The 12,122-nt window shown below is 45.5% G+C and overlaps 1 protein-coding gene and 1 pseudogene across 1 annotated transcript in view; both read left to right on the forward strand.

Annotated features, from left to right (window-relative positions):
• Window positions 1–12,122, forward strand: part of LOC126418457 (homeobox protein PKNOX1-like) — a 714,504-nt gene that overhangs the window by 198,412 nt on the left and 503,970 nt on the right. The gene's annotated exons all lie outside the window — the stretch shown is intronic.
• On the forward strand, window positions 9,342–9,459 carry LOC126420303 (5S ribosomal RNA; annotated as a pseudogene).

Below are 12,122 nucleotides of genomic sequence, written 5' to 3' on the forward strand. Positions count from 1 at the left end.
AACAAGAGCAAAATAAAATAAACTGTATGTCACCGTTAAAATGACTCATAATTCAGCTCTACTTTCACGTGATCTCTCAATTTTAAATTTCACTAATTCTGTCAATTTAACCCAAACACAAGACTTTTTACGCACGATAGCTTCCAAATAGTAGATTCAAGCAGATAGTTGGATTACACATTGTAAGAGCGCTGAGGCTCCAGACTCACCGCCAGGTTATGGACGCAAAGAGATGTGGTGCGTCCCCTGAAAGCAGAAGTAGTGCGGGAACGGAAATTTATCGAAGTGTACACATTCCTAGGCATACGAGACGTTGGGCACTGTACCAAATTTTAGAGTTCAACCAAAATACGATCATATGGAGTATTTTCACAAATACGTCATTGGCTCGAAGTATTTCTAAATAGTAAAGCGAGTACTTCATTTGTCCTGTGAATGTTTGACTGAAACGAAAGTAACGTCTCCGGCCGGGGTGGCCAAGCGGTTAAAGGCGCTACAGTCTGGAACCGCGCGACCGCTACGGTCGCAGGTTCGAATCCTGCCTCGGGCATCGATGTGTCTGATGTCCTTATGTTAGTTGGGTTTAAGTAGTTCTAAGTTCTAGGGGACTGATGACCTTAGAAGTTAAGTCCCATAGTGCTCAGAGCCATTTGAACCATTTTTGAAAGTAACGTCTGGTGTGGTTCAAGGAAATGTAGTAGGATCGCTAATGTTTGCAAGATACTTCAATTATTTGGCAGACAGAAAGCAGGAATATTTAATTGTGTAGTTGAGATGCGTTTGTCTGCAGGAGAGACAGTGGGTGTATGATCGTAAGGAAACCGTCAATAGTATTTCCTATTAGTGTGCCGAATGACAGCTCTCTTTAAATGGATAAGTGCAAGAGGAAGGTGAAGAATATTATAGTGTCCGATTACAATCCTTGTCATCAACTTTTGGAGCACTTCACATTGTTTAAAAATCTGGGTGTAATACTAAAAATCTGTGTGAAATGTGGACGATAGACAAAATTTGTAGTAGGAAAGGCGAATGATGGACTTTGTTGGAAGGCTTCTGGAAAAGTGATGTACATATATTAGGGTCATTCAAGAAGAAACGAGACGAAGGCATTTACTTGAAAAACGTTGAAGGATCGTAATGCCATTGCCTGCGGAAGAAGTTGTGGTCTGCGTAACAGCGCTGACAGAGTGCCAAGCTCACCGCTAGAGGGACACGGAAGCACGCCCACATGTGAACAGAGCGAGCGCTGCGCGCGTCTACCGCCCACTGCACTCAGTCGCGCTGAAAACAGAGATAAGGAGGCATCAAAACAAGAGTAAAGGGGTGTAGTGCGTTTCCTGACAGCGAAATGAGTGCGGGTATGAAAATTCAGCAAAGAATGGAGCAAGGGGACGAAGAGCACTGCATGGTCCGTTCCACGGGTCAAAGCGTGGCACAAGCGATTCAAGGAAGGAAGGAACGATGGATGCCGTTGGTCAGTCAAGCACGATAAGGAACACCACTCCTCATTACCGATACCATTCTCGTGTGGATGCTCTAATTATTGAAGACCGGTGAGTTAACGATGTCGGCCATTGCCAGAAAGGTCGAATTGTGCGGTGGAATTGGAACGGACGTTCAGTGTTTTCCGTACGCTTGTGTACACTTCGATAAATTTCCGTTCCCGCACTGCTTCTGCTTTCAGGGGACGCACCACATCTCTTTGCGTCCATAACCTGGCGGTGAGTCTGGAGCCTCAGCGCTCTTACAAAAACCACACCTTCTTCCATGGCATTGCGTCCCCTTCAGCGGTTTTCATTCTACTGCCTGGCTTGTTTCTTTTTGAATGACTCTAGTACAAAGCAACCCTCACACAAGGCAGTAGGCAACGGAATTCAAGTATATTGCTCCAGCTTTTGCAGTCCGTATCATTTAGGAGTGGCAGTGGACATCGGGCGAATTCAAAGACAGACTGCTAGGATTGTAAGAGGACATATAGTCCGTCCGAAGGCGTAACATAGACGCTGACTGGTACTTAAATGACAATCTTCGGAAGAAAGGTAACGTTCTCACGAGACCTTGTTGGGAAGATTTACAGAACTTGTATTTTAGGATATTGTACCGCAGTTCTCCTGTCCTCATCGTAAATATCGCGTAGTGGTGATACGAAAAATATGAGAGGGATTAGTGCGCGCGTCACGGCGTGTATCAGTTCGTTCCTCGCTCCTTACCTCAATGGCATAGGGTAGAATCGCTAATACTGTACCGAAGATCCCTTCCTCAATCTCTGTACAGTAACTTACGAATTACATAAGTAATTATGGAGGGGTGGTAAAACACTGACTGCCGACGACTCAGACTGGAGTGCATCCGCACCGTTCTCTAGTGTCTCTCACTCTGGTCGGATTACTATCGGTCTGCAACATCTTTTGAAAATGCGCCAGTATGAAGCCGCCTGCCGTTCGTACTGCAGTTGATTAGGCGTTATTTCTAATTTTGGGTATGGATGTAGGCAGTATAGCGGTATCGTCAGGCGTCAATAGTAGACGTACTGTTAACAAAGAAGAAATGTGCGTTATACATAAAAGAATAGGGTGTGAAGCAGAAATAGAACATACTGACTGCAGTGGCAATTTTTCCAACTCCGAAAATGGTAGTTGATGTTCAGATTCGGATGGCGATAAAGTCTCCATGAAATTACAAAGGTGCGAATAAGCGTATGTTTTCAATCATAACCAATGAAGTACACAGGAAGATGAGACAATTAACTTTCATAAAAGTTAGCAACTATTGGTCTTCCCGAATGAGACTTTCACTTTGCAGCGGAGTGTGCGCTGATATAAAACTTCCTGGCTGATTAAAACTGTGCGCTGGACCGAGACTTGCCCGCGAAAGGCAAAGGTCCCGAGTTCGAGTCTCGGTCGGGCACACAGTTTTAATCTGCCAGGAAGTTTCATATCAGCGCACACTCCGCTGCAGAGTGAAAAATCTCATTCTGGAAACATCCCCCAGGCTGTGGCGAAGCCGTGTCTCCGCAATATCCTTTCTTCCAGGTGTGCTAGTTCTGCAAGGTTCACAGAAGAGCTTCTGTGAAGTTTGGAAGGTAGGAGACGAGGTACTGGCAGAATTGAAGCTGTGAGGGCGTGTCGTGCGTAGTGCTTGGGTAGCTGGGATGGTAGACTATTTGCCTGCGAAAGGCAAAGGTCTCGAGTTCGAGTCTCGGTTCAGCACACAGTTTTAATATGCGAGGAAGTTTCAACTGCTGGTCTTCATAGACGTACATTCGGCAAGTTAATTATTTCCAGCGAAGTAAACTGCCGAGGGACAGTACTGTGATCATTTCCTAGATGTGATATGTATAGCACCCTCCTTATAACGTATGCGTACAGAGATATATAAAGTGGAATGACTACATAACACTAGTTGCATGTAAGGCAGGTGCCACTCTGAAATTCACTGGAAAAATGCTGCGGAAGTGTAATGCATCCACAGAGGAGATAGCCTACCAAACCGTCGTTTGACGAACATTTGAATATTGCTCGTCAGTGTGGGATTCGTAACAGATTGGATCGATAAAGAAAAAGGACGAATTAAAAAAAACCGCAGCGCGTTTCGTGAAGTGTTCATTTAGCCGTCGCGAAAGCGGAGATGCTCATCCAATTCCAGTTGCAGATACTACAAGAGGGGCGTTGTGTACCACGATGTGGTTTACAGTTGAAATTACAAGTGTATACGCCCCAAGGTGAGACAACCAATATCTTGCTCGTTTCTACATATATCTCGCGAGAAGACTGTTAAGGTAAAATTATAGATATTCGAGCCCATGCGGGTGCTTAACAGCAATTGAGCAATTGTTATTCATACGCACATCCGCGACGGTAATAGGATAGGTGGCAAGAGATAGTGATGCACAAACTTCCGATAAAGTGGCTTGCAGAAGATAAATGAGACTGTGCACAGTGTGACCGAAAGATACGGAAAGGCCACTGGATCTGACCGCTGCCATCGGCTTCGGAAGCCTATGCGGTGCATTTGTCTCCGTACAGTCTTGGTAAAAATGGGTTCCTAACAATCCACTTTTAAATCAGAGGCAATCTAAGGGAAACATTTAAATATGGCGCTATTCCACAAAGCTCCTTCTCCAATCAACTGCAGTAGTAACTTTCTGCGTCAACAGATGCCAATACTGTAATCACTTGCAAAATGGCCGACATCTATGTTCGTATAGACTGTGATAGAATTCTCGTATGCAGAAGGTGAAACGCTCATTCATATTCATGAAAGACAGAAAAATGTCTACGATGATGCAGCTGTGGATATCAGCACTGTTAGACAATGGGTTCGTCGCTGTAGCGAAGCTGAATGTCAAACTGCGTACCGAACAGGTGGCGCTGTTGTTAGAACCCAGGACTCGCACTCGGGAGGACGACGGTTCAAACCCGCATCCGGCCACCCAGATTTAGGTTTTCTGTGATTTTCCTAAATCGCTTCAGGCAAATGTCGATATGGTTCCTTTTAAAGATCACGGCCTACGTCCTTCCTTGTCCTTCCCTATTCTTCCGTAATCCGATGGGACCAATGACCTCTCTGATTGGTCCCCTCCCCCAAATCAACCATCCAACCAACAAACTCCGTTCGCCAACGAAACGCGGAGCGGCAGGCTGGTGACTGAAGTGACTCCACGTAACATTCAGCGAGTCGATGACATCATTCTTGGTGACTGCCGGCTGACTGCAGACGATTTGTATCGCATTACCTCCCAAAGTAAAGACTGTGTCATGGCGATTATGCAACAAGTGGGATACTCAAAGGGTTGTAAACTTGGTCGTTAACCGACCAGAATAAAAAGACAAGAAAAAAGATGGAAGTGGACAGAGATTATATTGAAAAGTGTCAAAATTAATCGTCAGTGTTGTGAATTCCAACCTATGTAGTATCATTTGAAATTCTTGAGAAAAAATTTAGTAGGCAGCATTACTTTTTGACTGACTCGCGTAGAAATGTGAACTCGACTTGAAATATTTTGTTGACAGCACTAATTACTTCGTGTGAACAAAGGGCCTGTTTTGTTTCACAAGAACGATATTTTCTGATACTGTGCTGGCTGTGGGTGAATAGATCGTTTTATTAGAGGTATTTTATATTGTTGGAACTCATTGGACGATCCAAAATCCTATTACTTAACGGAAACACATGTTTTTTCACACCGGCAACAAAGGTAAAAGTTTCACTTTGAAGTATTACATAAATTATGACGACATATACGCAAGAATAGCCGGCCGCGGTGGTCTCGCGGTTCTAGGCGCGCAGTCCGGAACCGTGTGACTGCTACGGTCGCAGGTTCGAATCCTGCCTCGGGCATGGATGTGTGTGATGTCCTTAGGTTAGTTAGGTTTAAGTAGTTCTAAGTTCTAGGGGACTGATGACCACAGCTGTTAAGTCCCATAGTGCTCAGAGCCATTTGAACCATTTATACGCAAGAATAGAATCAACTCGATTTTATCTGTCCGACAGCTTACCGTTTATAACCACGTTTCTAAAACATCTTAAACTGAGTCATTTAAAAATAAGTAGTACTAGCTATTTAGTCGTCAGATGTGGATGGATTGGGTTGTCATTCCTGAGGTGTGCTCGAGAAAATAGCCGTTGTCTGTCCTCCATGATCTGAAAGATGATCTCGGTTGACGGTTAAAGGGTTACAGCGGCGCTGGTTAATAGATTTGTAGTTGTTCCGTTACGTTACTCAACGTCACCCTGGTGCTGACGTGTTGCATGGAGAAACCAGTGTGCTGCACCTGTCAACTGAGAAGAATAACGTATTACGGCTAGACCTGTGTTGGAAGGGAGGGGTTGTAAACGAAGTTGCATGTGGGAACTGGCCGAAAGCCCATTCTCATACTTTCATACAACCGGTTTGATGTGGTTTGCCCTCGGTTGAGGCCCTCATGCAGACATGCCTCCGATTATGTCTGTGGCAGTCTGACTACGACCTGGCCGTCAGCAGAATCCGCGCTGCTACAGGTAGGTGTCGAATGGAATGGAGCAGTTGATATTTAAGGATATTTCAAATTTTTAGGGGGCTCTGAGGGTAAATCCGACCGTTTACTGGTAGACTTCAGTACAGCAATAGCTGTAGATTATACTAAACGTTACAGGTCAGGATTCTGAGACACAGACTCTATTGGCAACGTCGCCTTTCCGCTTCCATTGTGTTTTGTTTTTAGTAAATTATTAAGGGTCGTAGTTCGATTTGTAAATTTGATTATATTCTCAAGAATGCTACTTGCGTAAATACATTATGGCATTTTTAACTAATGTCATGGAGGAGGCAACGAAATTTGAACTATCAAATTGTCTATTTGGGTAGCCTTGTAAATGATACAATAAGTAAAATTTTCTGTTACAGGCACAATTCATTTAGTGAGTAGATAATGGGCATTAATTTGTTAATAAACGGAAAAAAGTTTTGAGAGAAGTCATTCCCTTTGTGAAGTAGAGCATCTTGGGAACTGGTGAAGACACAGGATTTTTGAAGGTACAGATGCTGATTTCAGTTGCGTACATTCATCGGGGAATTTTTAGGACTTGTGTATTTATTTATTTTGCGCATTGTTATTCTTGATGAAGATAGCACGCGTCAGTCATGCAATGCCAGTTCACTTATACAGGGTGGTTATAATTAAACTTCCATTACTTCAAAGGGCCACCATGAAAACGAGTAATCTTAGAACAGTGAGACTTCATGGAAATGTTTGTAAGGACATGAGGAAGAGAAATAGCGAACAAACTACTGAAACAAACTTGTTTTAATTTCCACATGAGAGGATAACATTTGTTAATTTGTGTACCATGTCTACGTCCCAGGTTAAAAGCGCCGGTCAATATGACGTCCATCTGCATGCACGACTGCCTGGAACCGCACCAGAGATACAGTTTCACAATTGTTCACAGCACTTTTTGAACTGTGGACTATGTAATGTTCAACGTTGTGACACAGCTCGTATACTGCTTGTCCGCACATTGCGTCAAGCATTCTCAGCCATGGCAACAGTAACTTCTTCAACAATTTATGGGGCAAATGGCCGTCAGTCTCTCCCAAGGAGCAATTTCCAAACCGCTAGTCAATTGAAACTTCCGAACCATGTTTTTCAACCCTCGTGCGGAAAGTACCTCTCCGCGTCGATACTCACGGAAAGTAGCAGCACTATTGCTGTCGCACAGTGGCAAGTCATGATACGAACAATACTGGCAACGCAAACCCTTCAGCGCACTATATGAAATAGATCGTTCCTATAAAATTGGGTACCCAAACGGTAAACAGTTGTCCGCCTACACTGGCTCAGGTAGCGAAAATTCAATCATAAGCTGCCTATAGATAGGCAAAATAAGTTCCACGTCGATTTTACGTCCTCTTGATTTGAGCCCGAGCAAAAGGTGGTGATATCATCGACGCGCTGTTCTGTAGAATAAAAAGTATGTGAATGTCCACGAGGACTATTATGTAGTGAGTGTTCTTTTTAATGCACACGACTCCTTCTGCTGTCCTGCGCCCCTCTTCGCTCCAGAGTGATCAGTCACTGCTCGCCATCCTGAGACAGCAGTAACATTGTGAGAAATCTCGACTAGGGAGCTGTAAACATCCATGTAGTCTATCAAGTGCCGTAAGAGTATGAAGATCTGAAATTCGTCTAATTTCATATTTTTAAAGTAAAAAAGCTTTTTAATGTGATACGTTTTTAAAACGCATCAAAAAGTGTAAAATAATTTCTTCTAACCCCTACAGATTCCTAACCCACTAAAGATAATCCTGAAACTTTGTCCTTGGGAATTTATAATTGCTATAACACAACTTCCGAGATTTAAAACGAAAGACATGAGATGCTTACGATTGATAACTGATGCATGACTAATTCACCAAAGTGCTAACAGTTTTATTGCACTGCAAATGATATGAACTTTTGCGTGATTTATCTCAATGACATCTACTTCCCACATTCCTTACTATTATCTGTTGCATGCGCCCCACGATTTTAGTTTTAAATTCTATAAGTATTGTCACAGTTGTTAAAAATTCACAAGCACAAAGTTTCAGGACTATCTGTTTGGGGTTAGGAATCTGAAAAGGGCTGGGAGAAATTATGTTACATATTTTAATCAGTTTTAAAAACGTGTTACATTAAAAATGCTCTCTATTTTAATAATTATTTTCTGCTTTTTAGTTCTGTGCGAGTGAAATTTTTCAAACCATTTCAGACATTTTGATATTACCGCAGAAACGTGTGGCAATTTTCAGGATTATTTCAATTTCTCTCCACTTGAGTTAGCCAACGTATTGTTTGGTGCTACGTATATGGCGAAAAGATCGTGATGGTAAAAATTAGAGGGATTAGAGATTACTCCTGGGCTAACTGGCAATAGTTCTTACCGCGAGTCCGTCAGCACACAAAGTAACGTTTGCTGCCGAGCGGAAGGCGTGGTGGTAGGTGCCGGCGCCTGTAACTTCAACGCTCTGTAGCGTCGTTGGACGACGTTGTTTTCCTCAAGATACCCTCTACAACACCTCGAAGTTTGTCGCTAGATTTGTGGGAAACATTAAAGATGTACATGTAGATGTACTGTTAGTATTGCCGGATCATCAAGGTTTTGTGTAGCCGATTTCTACATCTACATACATACTCCGCGATCCACCATAGGGTGCGTGGCGGAGGGTACCTCGTACCAAAACAAGCATCTTCTGTTCCTGTTCCGCTTCCAAACAGAACGAGCGAAAAATGACTGCCTATATGCCTCTGTACGAGCCCTAATCTCTCTTATCTTTGTGGTCTTTCCGCGAAATGTAAGGTGGCGGCAGTAAAATTGTACTGCAGTCAGCCTCAAATGCTGGTTCTCTAAATTTCCTCAATAGCGATTCACGAAAAGAACGCCTCCTTTCCTCTAGAGACTCTCACCCGAGTTCCTGAAGCATTTCCGTAACACTCGCGTCATGATCAAACCTACCAGTAACAAACCTAGCAGCCCGCCTCTGAATTGCTTCTATGTCCTCCCTCGATCCGACCCGATAGGGATCCCAAACGCTCGAGCAGTACTCAAGAATAGGTCGTATTAGTGTTTTATAAGCGGTCTCCTTTACAGATGAGCCACATCTTCCCAAAATTCTACCAATGAACCGAAGACGACTATCCGCCTTCCCCACAACTGCCATTACATGCTTGTCCCACTTCATATCGCTCTGCAATATTACGCCCAAATATTTAATCGACGTGACTGTGTCGAGCGCTACACTACTAATGGAGTATTCAAACATTACGGGATTCTTTTTCCTATTCATCTGCATTAATTTACATTTATCTATATTTAGAGTTGGCAACAGCCCTGCCGCAGTGGATACACCGGTTCCCGTCAGATCACCGAAGTTAAGCGCTGTTGGGTGTGGCCGGCACTTGGATGGGTGACCATCCGGGCCGCCATGCGCTGTTGCCATTTTTCGGGGTGCACTCAGCCTCGTGATGCCAATTGAGGAGCTACTCGACCGAATAGTAGCGGCTCCGGTCAAAGAAAACCATCGTAACGACCGGGAGAGCGGTGTGCTGACCACACGCCCCTACTATCCGCATCCTCAGCTGAGGATGATACGGCGGTCGGATGGTCCCGATGGGCCACTTGTGGCCTGAAGACGGAATGCTATATATATATATATATATATATATATATATATATATATATATATATATATATATTTAGAGTTCGCTGCCATTCTCTACACCAATCAGAAATCCTGTCCAAGACATCTTATATCCTCCTACAGGCACTCAACGACGACACCTTCCCGTACACCACAGCATCATCAGCAAACAGCCGCACATTGCTATCCACCCTATCCAAAAGACCATTTATGTAGATAGAAAACAACAGCGGACACTTCCCTGGGGCACTCCAGATGATACCCTCACCTCCGATGAACACTCACCATCGAGGACAACGTACTGGGTTCTGTTACTTAAGAAGGCTTCGAGCCACTCACATATTTGGGAACCAATCCCATATGCTCGTACCTGAGTTACGAGTCTGCAGTGGGGCACAGAGTCAAACGCTTTCCGGAAGTCAAGGAATATGGTATCCGTCTGATATCCTTCATCCATGGTTCGCAAGATTTCATGAGAAAAAAGGGCGATTTGCGTTTCGCACGAGCGATGCTTTCTAAAGCCGGGCTAATTTCAGATACATTTCGTGATTGTTGTTCTCGAATAGTGCGAACGCTCGAATGCATTTGACGAGCAGCCGAAAGTCTCTCGGGAACGAGTTTGTAGCCTTTCGGCAGGTTTGGCAGGGACTGGTGCCCCGTTTTCGCGGCGAGCAGACGGACAGCGTCCCCCTCTGGGCCGTGATTCGTATAAAGGCGCAGACGACACTAGACACGCTTGCTACGGAATTAGCCGGGGCGCTCGGTGCGGCTAACTGTTGCTCGGCGCGCTTTATGAACTATAAAAGCGGAACGGAACGAGCGGCGACCGCGCGGGAGGGCGAGCCAAGACAGAGCGACGCGCGAAGCCTAAACTTAGGTCGCACCATTACCGCAGCCGCCCACGGCGCCACGCTCGCCAAGCGCGCGTGACGAATCCCGACTCCCTATTCCACTTCTTTTTGCGGAGGCCGCGTTTTATTTGCTTTCTGCCGCGCGGCCAAAAAGAAGGCGACGCGGCGCCGAGACGCGGCTGTGTGTTTAAAATGTCGCCGCAGTCGCGTAATAATTCACCGCTCTCTCCGGCGGACGCGCCCTGCTCTTTGCTCCGCTGTTTGTTTTTGCTCCACTAAATCTGCGGCGACGCGGGACGTCTGTAGCGCTGAGTGGAGCTGCTCGGGACGACGCGCCGCCTGTCACTGCGTCTGCCCGTCTGAAGTCTTCTCTGGCCTCGCTTGTTTAGCAGCATACGCCACGCGTCCAACTTGAAATGTGGGGCAGACTTTGTACATGATGCAAATGTAATGCGTTGGCGTCTAATGCGGGATTGGTCTGTTACACTATACAGCCTCATTAACGTGACCACCTGCCAAAGGCCTGATTAACTGCTGCTCGGACTGCTGCTGCACGCGCAGGAAAAGTCAGGGAGGTTGTGGAAGGTACCGACAGGGACGTGGAGCCATGCTAACTCCACTGCCGTGGCCAGCTGCTGTATGTTACTCGGTTGAGGATCCGTGGCGCGAACGGTTCGAGGTGGTCCTACAGATGCTCGACTGCGTTTAAACCCGGGGAGTTAGGTGGCCGGGGCGGTACCGCAAACTCATCCCGGTGATCTTCGAGCCACGCACATACACTACGAGCTACGAGGGGCGTTTGAGAAGTCTGTGCAAAGTCCGAGAGATGGCACAACCGTCCTGTATCGAGGTCATGTTTGTATTGTATGTTAACCGGGGGCCTAGAAACGACGGAGAGGCTCCGTCCCCGCCGCAGCCGCAGTGGTCGAATATTTAACACTTTAATTCAGTTGTAAAGTAATCAGACGTTTGAAGCTGGTTCGTATGCGGGAGTTCCATTCTTGAAAGAAACACAGGTTTACTGATACACAGGGTGCGCCAAAAAAATGTATACACACTTTGAACTGTCATAGGCAATTTTTTTCCCGTTCTACAAGGTTAAATATGGACTCCCCAGGGAACGTCTCACTCCAGACGAGTGCAACCCCTATGTTTGCGTGGTAGAGTAATGGTGGTCTACGCGTACTTGTAGAACCTGTTCGCGCAGCAATAGCCGACATAGTGTAGCTGAGGCGGAATACGGGGAACCGGCCCGCATTCGCCGTGGCAGACGGAAAACCGCCTAAAAACCATCCACAGACTGGCCGGCTCACCGGACCTCGACACAAGTCCGCCGGGCGGATTCGTACTGGGGACCAGGCGCTCCTTCCCACCCGGAAAGCCGTGCGTTAGACCGGAAGGCCAACCGGGCAGGCGAGGTCATCTTTAGTTAGTTTCATCTTTGGAAAGAACGCAAACCAAGTTTCAGCCATATTGGTCTATTTCTTTGTGTTTGGCATTCGTGTGAATCAAGGAAGTCGAGTGACTGTCAAAAAATGTACGAAAAAGAATTTCGTATGGTGATTAAATATTACTTTATGAAAGGCCAAACGCCTCAGGAGACTAAAGAG

Source organism: Schistocerca serialis, chromosome 9 (genome assembly GCF_023864345.2).
Source record: "Schistocerca serialis cubense isolate TAMUIC-IGC-003099 chromosome 9, iqSchSeri2.2, whole genome shotgun sequence".
NCBI classification, from domain to species: Eukaryota; Metazoa; Arthropoda; class Insecta; order Orthoptera; family Acrididae; genus Schistocerca; species Schistocerca serialis.